Source organism: Ambystoma mexicanum, chromosome 10 (genome assembly GCF_040938575.1).
Source record: "Ambystoma mexicanum isolate Mex_15411 chromosome 10, UKY_AmexF1_1, whole genome shotgun sequence".
NCBI lineage: Eukaryota > Metazoa > Chordata > Amphibia > Caudata > Ambystomatidae > Ambystoma > Ambystoma mexicanum.
The window spans coordinates 459,263,843-459,283,073 of NC_090932.1; positions in this window are offsets into that span (position 1 = coordinate 459,263,843).

The following is a 19,231-nucleotide window of genomic DNA, read 5'->3' on the forward strand; positions in this document are numbered from 1 at the left end:
CAAGAAGCATCATCACTACGCCATGTGCTCCTGAGCCAACCACAACCCTCCGACCCTATGGCACCTATAGGTGTTCATCCCTAGTGACCAATCCCAATTGTTCATGTGCCCCTTAGGCCTTCCCCCTGTTTGATGACGAAAAAGCTGTATAAAAGGAATATGTAACATGCTTTCTGCAGAGCGCTCTCGGCGTGAGCAGAGTAGATTCTGCTTGCCCTATTTTAGATAAAGCCTTTTCTTACACCCAGCACTTGGTCTTGGTCTCATTCCCTTATAGGATGTCTCTTGATTGACTTCATTTGGAAGAATTAACGATATTTTTGGGGGCCTCTCACCTTCAGTACCTTCAGTATTACCATGGTATTATTAGTTAACATAGGAAAGGCCTCTGGAAATCGGATCACATGGTCGACCACCACAAAGATATATTTGGTGCCTGCTCAATAGTTATAGTGGCCGACTACATCCATGACAATCAGGTGAAAGGGCACTTCTATGAACGGTAAGGATTCCAATGGTCCTTAGCTACATCTGTTGGCAATGCCTATTGAAAGATGGGCAAGCTGGCCCAAAACTGTTTGATTTCAGCATACGCTACCTGACAGTAGAATCTGCTCAGCAAGGTCTTATGTGTGTTCTCTAGTACCAAATGGCTGACTATAAGATTGGAATGGGCCAACGCTAGCACAGCTTCTCAGAAGGTTTTTGGAAGTAGTAGTTGGTGGTAGTTCTCACCATCTCCCCTGGAATCGATTTTGACTCTGTAAAGGAGACCTCTCCTTTCAATAAAATGGGGTGTTTTTAAGGTTTTATTCTCAGCCTCAGAGACCAGATTCTACCCTGCTTGGTGCAGGATCGGGTCTTTTCTCTGGGTCTGCTAAAATTTGACTGTAGGCACTAGGGGATTCTGGACTGGTATGTCAGCTTCGCAAGCTTCAGTCATCTCTCAAAATTCAGCTTTGGGTTGGCTTGTGGGATCCAGCTTTTCAACTTCTTCTACTGTTGGGATGAGCACTCATTCACAAAGAATCTGGGCCATAGGATGTCCTTGTTTCGAAAGAAAGGGAATATTTGTGAGGTTCAACAGGAGACCCTTGACCTCTCCTCTGTAGTCGCGGTCAATTACTTCTTCTTCTGCCTCCTAAGACTGTTTTAGGGTCAACTCTGACTTCAGGGGCCACTCTTATGTAAATTCTTCAGGTATTTCCATTCTCAATCTAGTACAGACCAAAACTTGGCCCTGAGGTGAGAGCATTACTTCTATACCAGCATATAAATCCCAACCTGCAGTCCCTATGTTGGCGCTGGCGGAAAGGCAAGCCGCTTCCAAATCCTGTCCTTCATTCTTGTCCCAGGCTTTCGTCCCTCACCCTTGAACTAGTGTTGGGATGGAAAATAGTATATCCCACACCCCTAAGCGCTTTCAGGTTAGGCGAATCTCCTATGAGATAGTGTGGTGTAAAAGGGGGGGAGAGAACCACACTATGAAATTCGGTGCAAGAGCAATATAGCGCAAACAGTAGATTCATGGCATTAGGAGACACATAGAAAGAAAATGCCATTTTGTAGTTTTGACTAAAGCACAAGCTTGCATGACTGCACTGCACCCGCTGAGCTCCATGGAAATATTTCACTATGCCCATCATTATTAAGACAGAAAGAATCTGCGCCGCCATATCTCAAGGAAGTCCACTTACCTCATGTCCCTTCACTGTTGCAAACATTTAGGCCTTGATTCACAGAACGTTTTCCAATGGGGTTTTGCTATTATAAAATACTTCTGTGAATTAGGCCGTTAGTATCTTTCAGAGGAATGGGCCCCGAAAGAGTGTGAGACAAGACCAGACTCCGCACAGCATTCCTTTATCACCACTAAGCTGCCAGCAGGCTGCTAACCCCCACCCAGCCAGCCCAAAACCAACCCCACACCACTGACCCAACTCCCACACCCCTGCATTCTATGATAAGCAAGCGACACCCTGTCCTAGCACAAATCAAGCGTCCATAAAGGATCTAAGCATACGCAACTGTTTCACCCCCAGCATAAAATACATACTTTGTAACACGAGGTACAGGGAGGGATAAATTATAGATCAACACCCAGGGTGGCAACCTTGGGTGCAAGAGGAGTGGTATCAACGAAGCTCAGAAGGTATGGGTCAGTATGACTGTATTTCTTCCTCCATTCCCCATGGCACCGAGTTCCAAACCGCCCATGCCACAATGATATAGTAGTGGGTTTAAGATGTTAGTTTAGCTTAGAGAATGTACCTCGTGAGCAGAGGCGTTGCTAAGGGGTGGCTAAGGGGGCTATGGCCCCTGATCTTTTGGTTGTAGCCCCGGATAGAATCTCAGGAGGTACAACCAAAGGTCTATAGCTAGCCCCCAGTCCCGACAGTTCTGACATCAGCGTAGCCCAGGGTCTTTTCCAGACCTAGCAACACCCCTGCTCGTAACCAACTCGACCTTAACGAGGAGCATGGGCAGGGAAACCTACCAATGGTAGCCTGACATCCCCTATGGAGCAGGTCCATGTATACGAGTGCGCCAATCAGTATCTCTAATTTGTACTGTATGGGGTGACGTCACACTGCTTTTTAAGCTTCTGCTTACACTAAGATTGACCAGAAAGTTCTCGAGCAGCAGAGTCTTTTGCTGATATTTTGTATTCTGTACAATTAATACCTTGTTATCCTTGCAAGCTATCTCCTGGCTTATTTCCCTAGAGGGTTGTATTTTCTCTGTAGTGTGCGTTAAAAGGGACTTGCCTTCACTAATCTTCTGTCTGAGTCCTACTCTCTCATCCTAGTCTCAGTCCCAGTCTCTGCATTACTCCTAGTCAGTGTCTCATCACAATCTCTCAGTCTCTAAGGCACAGCCACTCAGTCACAACCTCCCTCTTGTCCCAGATCTCAATCAGTGCATCTACAGTTTCTTCTTTCCTGCATATGTCCCTTTTTGTATATCTCTCTGTCTCTCTTTCTTGCTATATTGCTATCTCTTTCTTACCATTTCTCTGCCTGTCACTAGGAGTGTGGCTCCGGTCGGAATGGAAATGGCGCAAGGCAAATTAAGAATTCAAGACTTAATGGAGAGTGAGTAAGAGAGTTGAATGCTAAAAGCATAACATGGGATATCATCTAGGAGAAGTTTGTTGGAACAATCATCCAATAAGCCTGCATATGGATCTTTGTGTGATATTTCTACATGCTTCAAATGGGGGCCTTGCTTGATTGAAGGCTTCAAAGTATGCATGGAACCTGTGTTCTGTTAGGCACTGAATAAAAATGTGACTTCAGTTGCGCTATAAGTAATGGAAAATGGTATTGCACAACTATGCCTTTTTGGTGGTCTTGCTGTGTGAGGCACTGAGTGTTAGTGGTATGGAAGGAAAAGCAGAAAATAATGTGAAGGTGTTGCTGCATTCAAGCCAGAAGTGTGCTCAAGTCCTGAATGTCGGTATGAAACTATGTGGCTCTTGGTGAGAATCTTGGGTGTGAGCTTCATCCAAAGGGGAAGGCTCAAATTCAGTTGGAATTTGGAGCTGCAACACCAGGTTGGTCCAGCCACGGAGGGGTATGATAAGAAAAGAGAGTTGGGATTTGATGTTGCTCTGCCAGTGTTGCATGTTTGTAGGCAGCTCCCTGCAGTGTGTACTGTTTGATTGTGTGGCCGGTAGCTGTGCTAGTGGGTTACTGGGAATGAAGAGGTGGATGAGTTTTGCCAAGATAAATCTTTTCATTCAGGTTTATTGTTCATGTCTTCCTGAAGATTTTGTCTGAGGGGTGAAAAGCTTTTTGTGTTATGATTATATTTAGAGGGGTGCAGAGGAGACCGACCCAAAAGAGTATGCCTCCCAAATTCATGGCCAAGTGGTTGTACACAGCATTCGGAGACTGAAACAAATTAATCAAATTTTGCAATTATTTCATTTATTTATTTTTAATTTATTGTTTAAAGCGTCGAGAGCAGCAGAGCGGTGTACAGAGTGTGGCCAACATTTGGGCTGGCATCTTTTAACAGTAGAGCAGTACTGTGAGGTCTATGCGTCGGTATGTGCGTCCATTGGAATTTGTCCTTGGTCAAGTGTTGTTGAAAGAGCCATGTTTTGAGAGATTTGTGAAATTCGAGAATTGTGGGGGCATTCCGCCGACACCGGGATCGAGTTCCATAGGGTGGGTGCATGACATGAGGATTGTTTTCGTGTCCTCTCTTTGCGGACGAATTGTGATTCAAGCATGTTAGTCGATTTGCTGGACCAGGAGCATGTGCCACCAGATATGTGGAGTTTAGACGCCAGGTACGCTGGTGGGCTACTTGTGACTGCTTTGTAGATGATACATGCAGTCTTGAACAGTATCTTGGCTTGGAGTGGAAGCCAATGTAGTTAACGTAGGATGCTGTGAGAGGTTTATTCGATGGTCTCTCAAATTTTGTCTATTTTTTCAATAAAAACTGAGCTGATTCTGTCAGATTTCTCCTGAGTTGCTGGTACCTAAGGGTTGTGTGAGGGTTTGGTACAATGCTTTGTTACTTCAACGAGGGCTTTGCACCTTTTAGAGGCGGCCAGAATGGTGGTGGAGTACTAAGCAGCTGGTAATCAGAATCCTATGGTTTGCACACACAAATACCTTGACTGAAGCCCTGTATACAGGCACATAGTATTTTGCTGAGAGAAAGCAGAGAATGTTACATCTGGATGGTGTCTACGAGAATGGGAGGTCTGTTTGCTGATGTTAGTAGAATGTGATTGAGTTTGGTCTGGTGTTTAGGGTGCCGTGGTAGTGTTCCAAAGACAAACAGGATTTTCAGTGGTTTTCTGAATGCTAAGTGGCTTTCCTATGTGCAGAGAACAAAGAATGATGAACCTGTGGGGCGTTTCCGTTCGAAACGTAGCACAGTTACTAAGGACCCATTACTGGACTATAGCATTCTGGTTGCCTTGCAGTAGATGGCTATCTCGTTAGTTATTTCTAGACCCCTGGCGTTTAAGGCTGGATGGGTAATGCATGTTCCATTGGGGGCAAGGCATGGTTCAAATTCTTTTCACCCAGAAGTATGGCCTCCATAAATATCAGTAATTCCTTGGATCAGTTATACATGAATTTTGAAGTCCTCTTTGAACTAGTGCTGGGTCTTGGGAGAGAGAGCACAATATTCTCATACTGCTACAAATGATCGTAATTTAAGCAGCACATGCATGGTCTCGTGTATCATGCACGTCTGTATTCTTTTTAGGAATGGTATGGTCCTACGTTTTACCCCTATGCTGATGTACTGTTAGGGGTACACCATTCTGCGGGACATTGTTTACATTCCTAGGTAACTGGGGCTTAAAAGTGTGTTTTTACATTACTGATGATGCCCTAGCAGATGGTGCGAACATCAAATGCATTTAGTGGGCCTCCATTGAAGTCTATTAAAGCTGCATGTTTTGTGCCTCAGCTGCCAACGTAAACTCTTAATAAGCCAGGAGAGGCGAAATGCTTACTTAATAATAACCAAGTGATTACCAGCCTTACAGCTTGCATGTTCTTTGAGCTGGACCTATTTTGTATGGGGTGACACTAAATCCTGGCTTTAAGTATTAAATGCATTGGACATCTGCATAAGGAAAACCTATTGACTTTGCTAATTCTTGTTTCAAAACAGCAAAACTAATAGTAAAGCCTTATGGGTCTAAGTAACTGAGAGCCTTACTGAGCCCCATGATTATTCACAGGCACTTCTTTTTATGGACGATCCAGAACTCCCTTTCCATACTCAGTCATGACTGAAGTATTTATCACAAGACAAAGAAAGGCACTGCTAGAAATTCGAAGTCGCTCTGCATTTGGGTTGTTCCCAGCGGAAAAGATGCTCTCACTTCAGCTTTTTTTCCTCAGTTGGCATGGCTGGTAACACATGCTCTGCAAGCCCAGAGGCTATTTACAAGAAAGGGAGAGGGGCTTGTCCTCAGCTGAACTCCTTCGGTTACAGGAAAATAGCTTTTCTTGTCTTCAGTGAGGGAGGCTTGGAAATCCCCTATGGAATGAGCAGCTACAGCTCTAATGGCCTGGCTGCCGCTACTTTGGCTGCCGGCGCATGGCACAGCAATCTTTCTGTCTGGAAAATTGAGTGCAACCCTTTTCAAAACGTCACCATTTGCAGTGTTGGACGGAATGATTTTCACAATCAATTTCTGAAATATTGTTATTGCCTTGTTATAGCTGTCAGGCAGTTGAGGGTATGTGTTCATAGAAGCTGCTGTGCTGCGTGTTCTGCTAACAGCAGAGTGTGTATTTTATTGTCTATGGCTTACCAACTAAACTAGTTTGGAATTGCCATATCCTACTACTGCAGTGCAAGGCAAAGGATTATCGAATTCATAATCAACTGCTGTGATGTCCTGGCAGGGCAAGATTGCATTTTCTCTGCCTATCCCGTGCCTCCTTATGCACGAGAGAAGCAGAAGAGGGCTAGATCCCAGTGACACTGGTGGCTTGAAAAATTCCACAAACCCAGGGAAAACAATCCAATGGATTTTATTTTTGATTTAGAAAACGGAAGGTTGATCCGACTAGAGGATGTCCCATACTCAGCCCTCAAACTCCTGTAGACTCCTTCCACCCTAACACAGGCTCCCATGGTCCCCAGGAGTGTAATGCGGCTAGAGATTGGTAACCACTACTGTCTAAGCCAGTCTACTCTAGTGGGGAGGGCCGATAGGTCGCAGCCTTTCCTAACTTACTCACTGCGGGACTAAGGATTCTCTAATCGCCTGCATGCCGCACAATTGCCCCGCAATGTGATGAATGATTTTTAAGATGGTGCCTTCTGTCTCCTCACACATTCTCTTTCACTGATACTTTCTCTTGCTGTTTTTTCCATCCTTGTCCCTCCTTACTCCCTTCTTCTCCCTGCACTCTCTCTCTCTCTCTCTGATTCTCCTTACCCCACCGTCCTTTCCCACCCCATGTCTTCCTAAATCTTTTTTCTCTCTCTTTCGATTCTATGAATGCCATTTCACCGCCAATCTCCCATACACCCTCCTGTCTCTCTTTCCAACTCTGCCCTTCTGGTTTTCTCACACTACTCTCCCTCTCTCGCTCTCCCTCTCTCTAAACTCTTCATCTTCTTACTACACCCTCCTGTGTCCAACTTCTCTCCACCTCTGTCGCTCTGGACTTCTCCCACTCCTCTCTCTATATACTAACCCCTCTCCTACTACTCGCTCCTGTCTCCAACTTCCCCCTCTACACATATCTCCTCTCCAGAGGTGTAGCCAGGATTGTCCAACAAGTGGGGCCTGAAGCTAATGTAGTTGGGCCCACCACAGTGACTTCAACATCTGTAATTGCCTGCACAGCGCTTCTGAGTGGGCATTTACAGGTTTTGGGTGGGCCTTGCCAGCTCAGGCCCTACCATGTCTACGCCTCTGCAGGCCCTTACACTCTCTATTCCACTCTCACCACCTCCTTATCCAACCTCTACTCTCACTCCCTTCTATCTCTCCCAACCCTTCTTTATATCACCCACTGAATCATACACTCGCACAAACACAGTTTCAACCTTTCACAGTTGATACCACTTTCTGTCACATCGAATACCTTAACTGCACCCGTATCCAACAGCTCCACATTCTTCTTGACACTCCACTCCAACTTCTGCCTGGTCTCTCGGTCCTCCAGCACACATCCTAACCTCACACAAACACCTTTCACTCTCTCTTCTAAATTCAGGACTTTTATATATGTACATTTCTGGTTCTCTGATTCCTCCCCCTTCCCATTGATTCTCTACCTCACTGGATGGTTCGGGCCAATCTAGTCCTAGGCTTTTGCCCTGGTCCGGGATATCATGGTACACAGTTTCTAAAACCCCTTTGGGGCTCATCCCATTTTCATTCCCAGGTGTTTGTGAAGTCTCAGTGGTCCGGGCAGGTTGCTGTTTGCTGTATGTCTCACCACCCCTCTGGTTTGGGAGGCTGCAGTCTGGGCCGGTAACCTGGAAGTTGATGTGAACTGGAGCTTCTTGGGCAGCATCTTCCTCCCTCTGCTCGTTCTGCTTGGTTGCCACTGTGCTGGATTCTGGATCTTACGGTCCTGAAAAGAACAAAAGAGAGCACTAGCCAGAAAAGAAAAGAGACTGGAAGGTATTGCATGGTTGACAGTGGTATCAACAGTAGCAAACAAGCGACACTCAGGAGGACAGGGGGTCCACCGCCCAACTCCCTCAGCCTGCCTCTGATAATATTAAGAGATGTGTCTAAATTAACGTACCATTGTACACACAATTGCATCTTAACTGCAAACATTTACAAACTTCTTTGGTTGTTTGTTTCAACCTCAACTTTGAAATGGATTCAAAGAGTGCTGATTGTATCTAAAAAGCACATTTGGAAAATCTAGAAAGCAAGCACTCGACCTAGTCATGATACTTCAAGTTTGGCCCACTTGACTCTGTGGGAAGGAAACAGACCTCCATTTTCGGAATGTCATGCCCAGTCCCTATTGTTTATGCTAACGAATGATATGTCTCCCTCTTTGTGTTGTGTGCTGTTGTTTAGCCTCTTGTCTTGCCCTTGTGTGCCATCACTATATAAATACAATATATGGGGTGAGGAGCTAGAATTGGGTATGTTGGCAAACTTCAAGATTATTAGTAAGGGCGTGGGTGTTCGGCGCCTGACAGCTCTGCTTGACCCAGCAGGCCCACCTTGCCAGATTGCAGCAAGGCCACGCCCCTTTCCTTCATAACTCACGGAACAAACCCGCAGTAAGGGCGCCGGTGTTTGGCACCTGACAGTTTTGCTTGACCCTGGCGGGCTCACTGTACCCGACTGCACCGGGGACATGTCCCCTTTCCTTCATAACCCACAGATTAAACCCGGAGGGTGAAGCCCGCAGTAAGGGCGTGGGTGCTTGGCACCTGACATCTCTGCTTGACCTTGGGGGCCCATCATACCAGACAGCAGCAAGGACACGCTCCCTTTCCTTCATAACCCACAGACCAAACCCGCAATAAGGGTGCAGGTGTTTGGAACCTGACAGCTCTGCTTGACCCTGGGTGCCAATCGTACCGGACTGCAGCAAGGACATGCCCCCTTTCCTTCATGATATGATATGATATGGCATTTATAACGTGCCTGTACACAAGTGTTTCAAGGCGCGATGAGGCAAGGGAGGGGGAACAGAGGGAAGACAGACAACGATCCTACTAGGCCAGGTGTCATTCAGATCGCGCAAGTGCATAACCCATGGACCAAACCCACACGGTAAAGCCAGCAGTAAGGGCATGGTGTTTGGCACCTAACAGCTCTGCTTGACCTGGGGGCCCACCGTACTGGACTGCAGCAAGACCACGCCAGCATTCCTTCATAACCCACTGACCAAACCCATAGGATGAAGCTGGCAGTAAGGGCCTGGGTGTTTAGTGCCTGACAGCTCTGCTTAATCTGGCGGGCCCACCGTACCAGACTGCAACAAGGACTTGACCCCTCTCCTTCACAGCCCACAGACAAAACCCACGGGGTGAATCCGACAGTAAGGGTGCAGGTGTTTGGCACCTGACAGCTGTGCTTGACCCACCGTACCGCACTGCAGCAAGGATAACTCCCCTTTCCTTCATAACACATGAACCAAACCCACAGGGTGAATCCCGGGGTAAGGGCATGGGAGTTTGGTGCCTGACAGCTCTGCTTGACCCTGGGGATCCAATACCAGACTGCAGCAAGACCATGCCCCCATTCCTTCAGAACTCAAGAACCAAACCTGCAGGGTGAAGCCCGCAGTAAGGGTGTGGGATTTTGGCACCTGACAGCTCTGCTTGACCCTGGGGTCCACCGTACTGGACTGCAGCAAGACCATGCCCCCTTTACTTCATAACCCATAGACCAAACCCACAGGGTGAAACCTGCGGTAAGGGCCTGGGTGTTTGGCACCTGACAGCTCTGCATAACCCTGGGGGTTCACTGTACCAGACTGCAGCAAGGTCACGCCCCTTTTCCTTCATAACCCACGTACCAAACTCGCAGGGTAAAGCGTCAGTAAGGGAGCTGTGGTTTTGGCACCTGCCAGCTCTGCTTGACCCTGGGAGCCCACCATACCAGACTGCAGCAAGGCCATGTCCCATTTCCTTCATAACCCACAGACCACACCTGCAGGGTGCAGCCCACGGTATGGGCCTGGGTGTTTCATGCCTGACATCTCTGCTTGACCCTGTTGGGCCCACCGTACCTGACTGCAGCAAGGCCACACCCCCTTTCCTTCATAACCCACGGACCAAAACCACAGGGTGAAGCTCATAGTAAAGGATTGAGTGTTTGGCACCTGACAGCTCTCCTTGACCCTGTGGGCAAACCGTACCATACTGCAGCAAGGCCATGCCCATTTATAACCCACGGACCAAACCCACAGGGTAATGCCTGTGGTAAGGGCACAGGTGTTTGGCACCTGAGAGCTCTGGTTTACCCTGCGGGCCAACCGTACTCGACTGCAGCAAGGCCACGACCCCCCTTTCCTTCATAACACACAGACTAAACTCACAGTAAGAACATGTGCATTTGGCAACTGACAGCTCTGCTTGACCCTAAGGCCCACCGTACTGGATTGCAGCAAGGCCACGCCCCATTTCCTTCATGACCTACGGAACAAACCTGCAGGGTGAAGCCCACAGTAAGGGCGTGGGTGTTTGGTGCTTAACAGGTTTGCTTGACCTTGGGAGCCCACAGTAGCGGACTGCAGCTAAGCCACAGCCCCTTTCCTTCATAACCCATGGACCAAACCTGCAGGGTGAAGCCTGTGGTAGGAGCGTGGGTTTTTGGCACCTGACAGCTCTGCTTGACCCTGGGGGCTCACCGTACCAGACTGCAGCAAGGCCACAACCTCTTTCCTTCATAACCCACAGACCAAAACCATAGTAAGGGTACAGGTGTTTGGTGCCTGACAGCTCTGCTTGACCCTGGGGGCCCACCGTACTGGACTGCAGCAAGATTGCGTTCCCTTTCCTTCATAATCCACAGACCAAACATGCAGGGTGAAACCCATGGTAAGGGCACAGGTGTTTTGGTATCCGAGAGCTTTGGTTGACCCTGGGAGCCCACTGCACCAGATTGCAGCAAGGCTACACCCTCTTTCCTTCATACCCCATGGACCAAACTGCATAGTGAACATACTGTAAGGATCTGCTTGACCTTGGGGGCCCACTGTACCAGACTGCCGCTAGGCACAGACGCTTTCCTTCATAACCCACGACCAAACCTGCAGGGTGAAGGCAAGTGTGGTATGAATAGCGCCAGAGTAGATGAAAGGCTAGCATGGGGAAAAGACACCCCAGTGCAGGCATCACAATCTTGTCCCTGGCCCCCTGCTGAGTCAACATGGAAGTCAGTTTCAAAGAGAACCTTCAAATCACGCACATAGCCCAGTTAATATGTCAAAGCGAAACACTCTAATAGAACTCTCCCCACATGGTGCCACTAAGAAATGATCTTACAGTCCCATGAGATCCACGGGGGAGGCAAAAACCTTGATTAATGAGATGAATCAGTTCCTTGACATGATAAATGTTTCTACTAACCTGGACCCCTTGAGTGACGAAGACAAAAATGCTAAAGACAACCCAAGCAGTAACGGCAGTAATAGTGCCATCACCTGCAATCCCATGTCTTGGGTTACAGATAACATGATCCCAGACCCTAATAAGAAAGGGCAGGACATGTGTGCTAAGAATGGCCTTATCTATCTTAGCCTTCCCCCTTGCTCACCTACCCCCTCTGGTCCATCTGTAATATATACCCCCGATTCATTTGGCAAGGGGGCAACTGTGGCCAGCTGGTGCAAATGCAGCATTGTTTTGTCTCAGTTGGTAGCAGTAAAGACATTTCTGTTCTTTCTTGAAGCTTATGGAAGGGGAGTGACCACAGGGAGTTACCAACTAGTATGGACGGTGCCATGGAGGCTCCCAAACCACCGGAGGCAGTAGCCCACTATATTCCTGATGCCTGTACTAACACAACCAGCACAAACATGGCTGGGTAGGGGCCTATCTGCGAAACTAGAGAAGGCACAGAGTCCAAAAGTGTGTATGGAAGCCCCCTAGATGCACCAGAACAAATACAACCCACTAGGGAAGAACACCCAGTACACCTCTTGCAAGGATAACACGTTTAATTTCCATACAAAAGGAAAACGCACCAACAAAGAACTCTGCTGCCGCAAAACGTTCTGACAAAAATCTGCATGAGCAGTACTTTATGAAGATACACAGCATCATCAGTGACATCATCACATAAAGTAGAAATCCGCGCTGCTGGTTGGTGAGACCCTACAAATAGGTCAACTGTTCCATAGGGGATGGCAGGCCATTGGTCCCATCCTCATTCGTCCATCTTCTTCCATGATGTTGCAGTCGTCATTGGTCAACAGATGGTCATGTAACAATTATATCACTAACTAAGAAACACACATCTATCTCTATTTAACAGGGCACCTGGCACAAACAGACAGGGCCCTGGCGGGAAAGTCGAGGTCATACAACCTCACTCACTTCACTCGCTCCCAGACAGGCTGCCATTTCTCCAATGTTTCCCACCCTCGTTCTGGGCTATAATTTCATCCCTCCCTGCACCTCGCAGCACAAATAATGTGACCTAAGAATGAAGGCAGGAAGGCCCTGCTTTCTGATCTTTTGATCGATTGGGGGTCCAGCAGGTTCATGGTCAGTGGTCTGGGGTTATCTGGCACACTGGAATTCTGGAGTCCTAAAGCAAAGGCATTGGGGTGCTATAATTTACGATTAGGGCTGGTGTGTGTTGGAGGCCTGTGCCCTCCTTCTCATGGGACCACACTGTTGATAGGCACTAAGCCCTCCTCCTGTGGCCTTGTGGACACATTCTTCCCCAATTGAACCATCATCATGGCACTGCTAAGTACTGCTTTGGCACAACATCCAAGCCCCAATTGGCAGGTGCAGAAAAGTATCAATATGAGCCCAAAAATGGACACCAGCATCTTCACGATCACCCCACGATCACCCCATCCAGGACGGTGCCCAAGCAAACAGTCCATCAAACCAATCCCCTTCTTGTATGCCAGCTTCAGTTTGCATGTGCGAAACAAGCATATTTAGTGCTTATATTATCCATGTCAAGGAGCCGTTCTCTGCTTCGATTGGAGGCACGTGCGTGCAGCAAGAATTGCCGATTTTTCTGCAAACCCCTACTCGCATCACTGTGAGCAAGTCAAGCACATACCGGTTCTGGAGAGTCATCAACCTTATGGCATGTATCTCGACATTGATTGTGTTGAGGCATTGTTCTGTGTCGTTAGCCAGTGGTATGGCCTCCCATCTGACAATTTGTGGTCACTCCGCCTTTACGGCTGCTTAGACCCCAGGCAAAAGTCGAGATTACAATTATAATTATAATTTTATAATTATAATGGGTCATTTTTAACGCGCTTAATACCCAGAGGTTTCAAAGCGCGGACCCGGGGATAGAACCTGTGTTGCTCCACGTCGTCTTTGCTAAACAGTCTATATTCATTAGGCATTTCTTTGAGCAATTTGGTGGAGTCTGGGACAAATTATTAGATCTTCGGTTCCTGCAGAACTTGTTGTTCTTTTCTTTCTCAGGCAGAACGTGAAAGATGGGGCATGCTAACTGGTTTCTTGTGAGTCCCATTGTGGCTGGAGCTAGAGTTGGGGCAGGCAAAGTCTTTGACCCCACTGCAAGGTGTTCTGAAGGGATCACAAGGATTGATGAGTGCATCCATTGAGCAATAGCCCCTCCATGATGGTGGTAGGTGCAAGAATGCCTGCTGTCCACATACCCAGTAGTAGTCCATTACTGCAGTGGTTCCTTTTTTGGGGTGTGGGATAAACAGTGTATTGTTGCATTCAATATTGGCCCCCACGAAAACAGTTGCTTCGTTATAAAAACATAGTTCATGGGTTTCTTGCTGGTGCACTTTTACTAGCTTTTACATTGCTTCGACCAACATTAATTTTGCAACATCTTAATCAGTGCTTAATTTTTAAAAATATAAGTGCCAGTGCCCAAAAATAATTGGCCTCATAATGCCGGGCGCCACCCTCAGTGCGGGCGCGCCGGCCACGTCAGTTCAGTGCTAGACCTACCTAGATCGGCCCACCACCAGCCCATCACACTGCTGCTGCTCCATGTCACATGTTTGGCGCTGCAGCAACTGCTGGCACAGGCTAGTAGTAAATACGCAACTAAGACATGATCCTCCTGTGACTGCTCCTCGATGCCCCCGGGCTGTGTGAGCGCTTTAAAAATGCAAATAAATAAAAAAGCATTCTGTTTCAGTCACTGTTACATTGTATTTGTCTCTACCCCTTCTGCCCCATCTGACAGTCTGTTAAAGTACACCAAGTATTGTTAATTGGTTACCTCCAGGAAGAGCACCCTCCCCTCAGCCTGTTCTTCAGTCACCTCATCCAGGTGTTTTGTGTAATCAATTTACTGTCAAGCCCTTATCAGTCATCACATCTCATAAATGCATCCCCCTTCACCCTTCCTTCAAGCATGAGCATGGTGTTGTATAACTTGGAAAAAGTCATTTCTGCAAGCCATTGTTGTGAAATCAATGGCCTGTGCTACTTCTGCTTTAGGGCCTCTTTGCACCTTAACTTATTTTAAACAACTAAGTATGTTTTGTCACCCAAATATCAGGAGCCAGAGGAGAATTAATATTTGGATATCTCCTTCCCACTGACATGTTCTTGACATACTTCACTAAACTGCGGGGTGTAACAGACACCCACCTCCCTATCTGAGGATTCCTATCTGAGGGTTGCATGTGCTCTCATTCGGAGCACATGCTCGGAGGGTATTGTACCCAGGTTAAGGGGCCACATCTGGTGTATAAACCACACATCATGCTAGAAAACATGCGCAGGAATTATGTAAAAAAATGACAGCAAAAGACGGTTGAGAATTATACACCAATACTCAACTAATGCTTTTATTTATGACGACAGATTAGTGGGCACGTGCACCATGTTTATCCCTGTCTAGTTTCAATGTGTGTATCTTTAAGCCTGAAATGGCATTTCAGAAGTTCGTCTTTGCATGGGCTTTTCTCGCGAAGTACAGCCGGTTTGGTTTCGGCCCAATACGTGCACTGTTCCGGGTCCCCTCGCTGAAGCTCGTTTGTGAACTAATGAGGACGATAACATTATAAGGAAGAACGGAAACACCCAGGCAAAAATTCACAGTTCATGTTTCGCTTAGATGAATGCTATCCAGGGTCGGACTGGGGCATACAATTGCCTCGAGTTGGGCTCGGCACCAATGAAAAAAGTGGACAAAGTTACAAACGACAATTAATTCCTTTTGTGACAGACACTAGTAGGACCACGTTGCTGCCCGTACCCCGCCCGGTCCTGGGCTTTGCCCTGCCTTGCCTGAATCACTTAGGCTACCTTCCGTGGGGCCACCACCGCCACAGCCATACTGAGCCCAATGATGACAAAAATAGGTGTGCGGTGCAGCGGCCCCACGGAAGGTAAGATTTTAAAAGAAAAAACGTATATATATTTGGGCGGCTGGGGCCCATCACTTAAAAGCAGGCAGAGGGGGCACCAGGAAGCAACTAGGCCGCACCACGCAGTGTAGCAGGGCAGGCTCTCTCTCTCACAAGTCAGGACCGACGACACCACGCCTCGACACCTTCACTTCACAATAACTCGTGAAATGAAGGTGGTGCCGCGGTGCCCCCTGTGGCAACAACAACACGTCACCATGTAATTTCAGTGGCTCAGAAGAACAGCCAATGAAAACTGCACATTCTGTGTTACTATACAGAATGTATCAAATACTGCATAGTACCACCAGAATGGTAGTTTTCATTGGCTGTTGTTTGTAACAGTTTGTTGTTCATTGCTATTGCTGGTCCCTCCCAGGCCCAGCCAGCCTTGGCCTGCAACCTGCAAGCACGAGAGAGATCAAGATCAGAATGACAAATCCCAATGATTTATAATCGAAGCAAAGCTAAGTGGAAGAACAAACAAAGCAATTGCACATGCGCTGGCCCTGCATGAGTTCCGGTGCCCAAAAAAGAGTGCCGGTGTTGGGCACTGGCAACCACCCCCACAAATTAAGCACTGATCTTAATTCCAGAATCGTGCACATACTTTATTCACTTGAGCCAATACTTCATTTCCAAATCCCAGCAACCCTCCTGCTGTGCAACTCGTTGATGTTTCTTGCCATCTGCTGTCTATATATTTCACTCCTCTTAAGATCATGTATGGCCAGTGCAGACACTGCAAGCTTTTTTTTTTTTTTTTACATTGCAGCTGATCAGTATCCATAGTCTCGAATTGAACGTTCTGTGCCTGGAATGTGCCTCGCAACCCGCACAGTGCCAGATGAACCAGGCATTGAGCCTCTAAAATTGGTAGTTCTTGCGATATTAATACCTTGGGTGCCCATGACACATGTGGTATCAATGAACAGACATGGCAACTTCAATTCATTCTATTCTGTCCCACCAAACTCATGTGTGAATACCAAGTGATGGAAAATTTGGGATGATGCACATCTTCAATGAAATCTAGCCCCAGCCCATTATACTTATCATATCTTTATTTTCTAAGTTGCCTTTTCTGATGTGTTAAAGCTATGTTATGTACACTTTCAAGAGACCTGGTCAAATCAAAAGGTGTAGTATTACGAGTGGGGGCTGTTACATGTCATTCAATCATCAACGTTGGTGCATGTGGCCACAGTGTCATGTGTGTAAAGTCCTCCCCATATAAAAGTACACCCCAAAAGTGTTCCTAAACCAAACATAAATACTGAAAATAGTCCAGCGATATAATGCTTTGCACATACATAAGAATGGGAAAACCTTGACATCGCACTATACACATTACTTTTCCTAATATAAATGGAATCGTTGGAGCTTCCTAGATCCATCGCAATTGTTACCCAGAGAGGAATCTTTAATTATAAGAGGAAAATGAGAGGAGTAAGGAAATTGAGAAATTGAGCAAGACAGATAAATATATATAGCAATAGACAGTGGTATAGAGAGAGAGAGATAAAGAGAGAGAGAGAGAGAAAGAGAGAGAGAGAGAGAGAGAGAGAGAAAGAGTATGGGTAATTGTGAGAGTGCAACTCTTGTGCAAATGTAGTGTATGGCAGCGTTGTGTGGGGCTATTGGGTTGTTTTTCTTCATTATTTATTCTTTTTTTTTTTCAATGGGGTACTTGTACTGTCATTGAAGGTGGAGGTTCAGTATTGCAGGGAAGGGGCAGTTCAATCCATCGGTGCAGGTTGGGGCAGGGGTGCCTTTCGGACATCAGAGAGGTGCACCCAATAACTTAGTTCCTTCACCTTGATGGTGAGGGGAGTGACATACACTACTCGAAAAGCACCATTATATCTGGGCCGATTACATCAGAGAATAACATTCCTAACGTATATTAGATCACCAGGGAAGAACTGCAAAGGGGGTGAAGTTGCAGGCGTGTCTGCTGCATCGCCCGTTGCTTTGTCTGTCCGGGGAGGTGCAATCTATTGAGAGACAAATTGTATTGCCTTGGCTAGGCAGGACAGTTAGCTATTAAATTCCTCCCCCAAAATGGATGCTGCTCTATGAGCGTCTGACGCTCGCCTGACAAGAGAGAGCAGTGCTTGCATGCAGAGCCCCATGACCTCTTTGTGGGGCGGTAAATGGTGGTCTTTACATGGCTTTGTGCACAAACTGAATAATTCAAGTGGTAAACAGTGCACCCTGTTCTTTTTCAACGTGGTGCACAGCTTCGACCGCTTGCTTTTTAGCAGGCCATTTTTCCTCTCTATGATCTCATTGGCCTTAGGTGGTAAATGGTATATATACGATGCCTGATACCCAGTAATGTATCTCTTTAAAAATATAATTAAAGAAATGTGTGCCGTTATCTGATCTTAATACATTGCACATATCCCATCAAGGGAAAACCTCCTGCACTAAAACGTTTCCAGCGCACTTAGCGTCTGGATGTGCACAAGGGCCCACCTCCACACATCATGAGAAAGGACAAACAACCACAATGAGGTAACAAGACCCATTACACCTTTTGCCCATGTCCGCATAATCAATGTGGAGTTTGCGGAACGGCCCAGTAGGGTTGTGCAGGATACCTCTGATAGTCCTAAGTGTGCTGTAACTTTGGCACCTAGTGCAATGCATGTCAAATTTTCTTTTAGGTTGGGAATGAACCAGTCTTCCTGAATATCTGCTGTTATGTGGTGTTTGGAGATGTGTGATGGATGATGTAGCTAGTCGAACGTTACTAGTAACAGCTCATGGGGCATAATGGTTTTCCCTGATATCTCCGGTTTCCACAAGAGATCTGTTGGAGACTGTTTGCACCCCTTCTTTAACCAAAGCTCTTTCTCCTCCTGTGGTGACTATCCCTGCAACTTAATCAACTATGCAATTGGTAAGGCATTGTATGGGGTAGGCAACTGTTCTCTGTTAGGTGTCTAAACAGTATAGTCCACCCCTTGTTGCACCGGAAGGTATGTTACGGTTTTTGCTGCTGCATCCAAGGTGACCTTACCGAGTGAGACCGCCACTACAGATGGCTAGGAAAGTGCATGAATAAGCTTGTCTAGCAATGCAGCTTACTGCATGGGAGATCCGTCTTCCCTTCTGAATCCATTTCTCTTCCACTGTGCAAGACCTGCATGTACTGTGGTGGTAACATATGCCGAATTGGAGTTGATGGTTACATGACACCCTTGGGACGCTTGAAGGGCCTCGATAAGCACAATGAGCTTGGCAGCCTGAGCCAAGAAGTGCATTGGTAACTGCTTTGGCACTAGTGTTTTATACTCCCCATCCACCAGACGGACCAGTGCCGCACCAGTGTACCGCAAACCTTTGTCCTGGTCAATTGTTGCTGACCCATCAACGAAGAGGAACCCGCCCCCTCGAGTGGTCTGTCACACGCTTTGGGATGTCATTTTCCACACCTTCAAAAGTTACACAGTCATGGTTGGCCAAGTCTTCGTCAGAACACATTTCTGTTAGGAAAATGGCATGGTCAGCAGTTTTGCATCGTACAATGTGAATGTTTGGACTGGATAGAATGATCTCATATGCGGGTCCTCACTGTGTGGTCAGTGTGGATTTAGAGTGTTCTAAGATGGCAAACACTGCGTGCTCAACATACAATGTTACTGAGCAGCCCATAATGGTAGTGGAGCTTTTTTCAATAGTGAATGCCACTG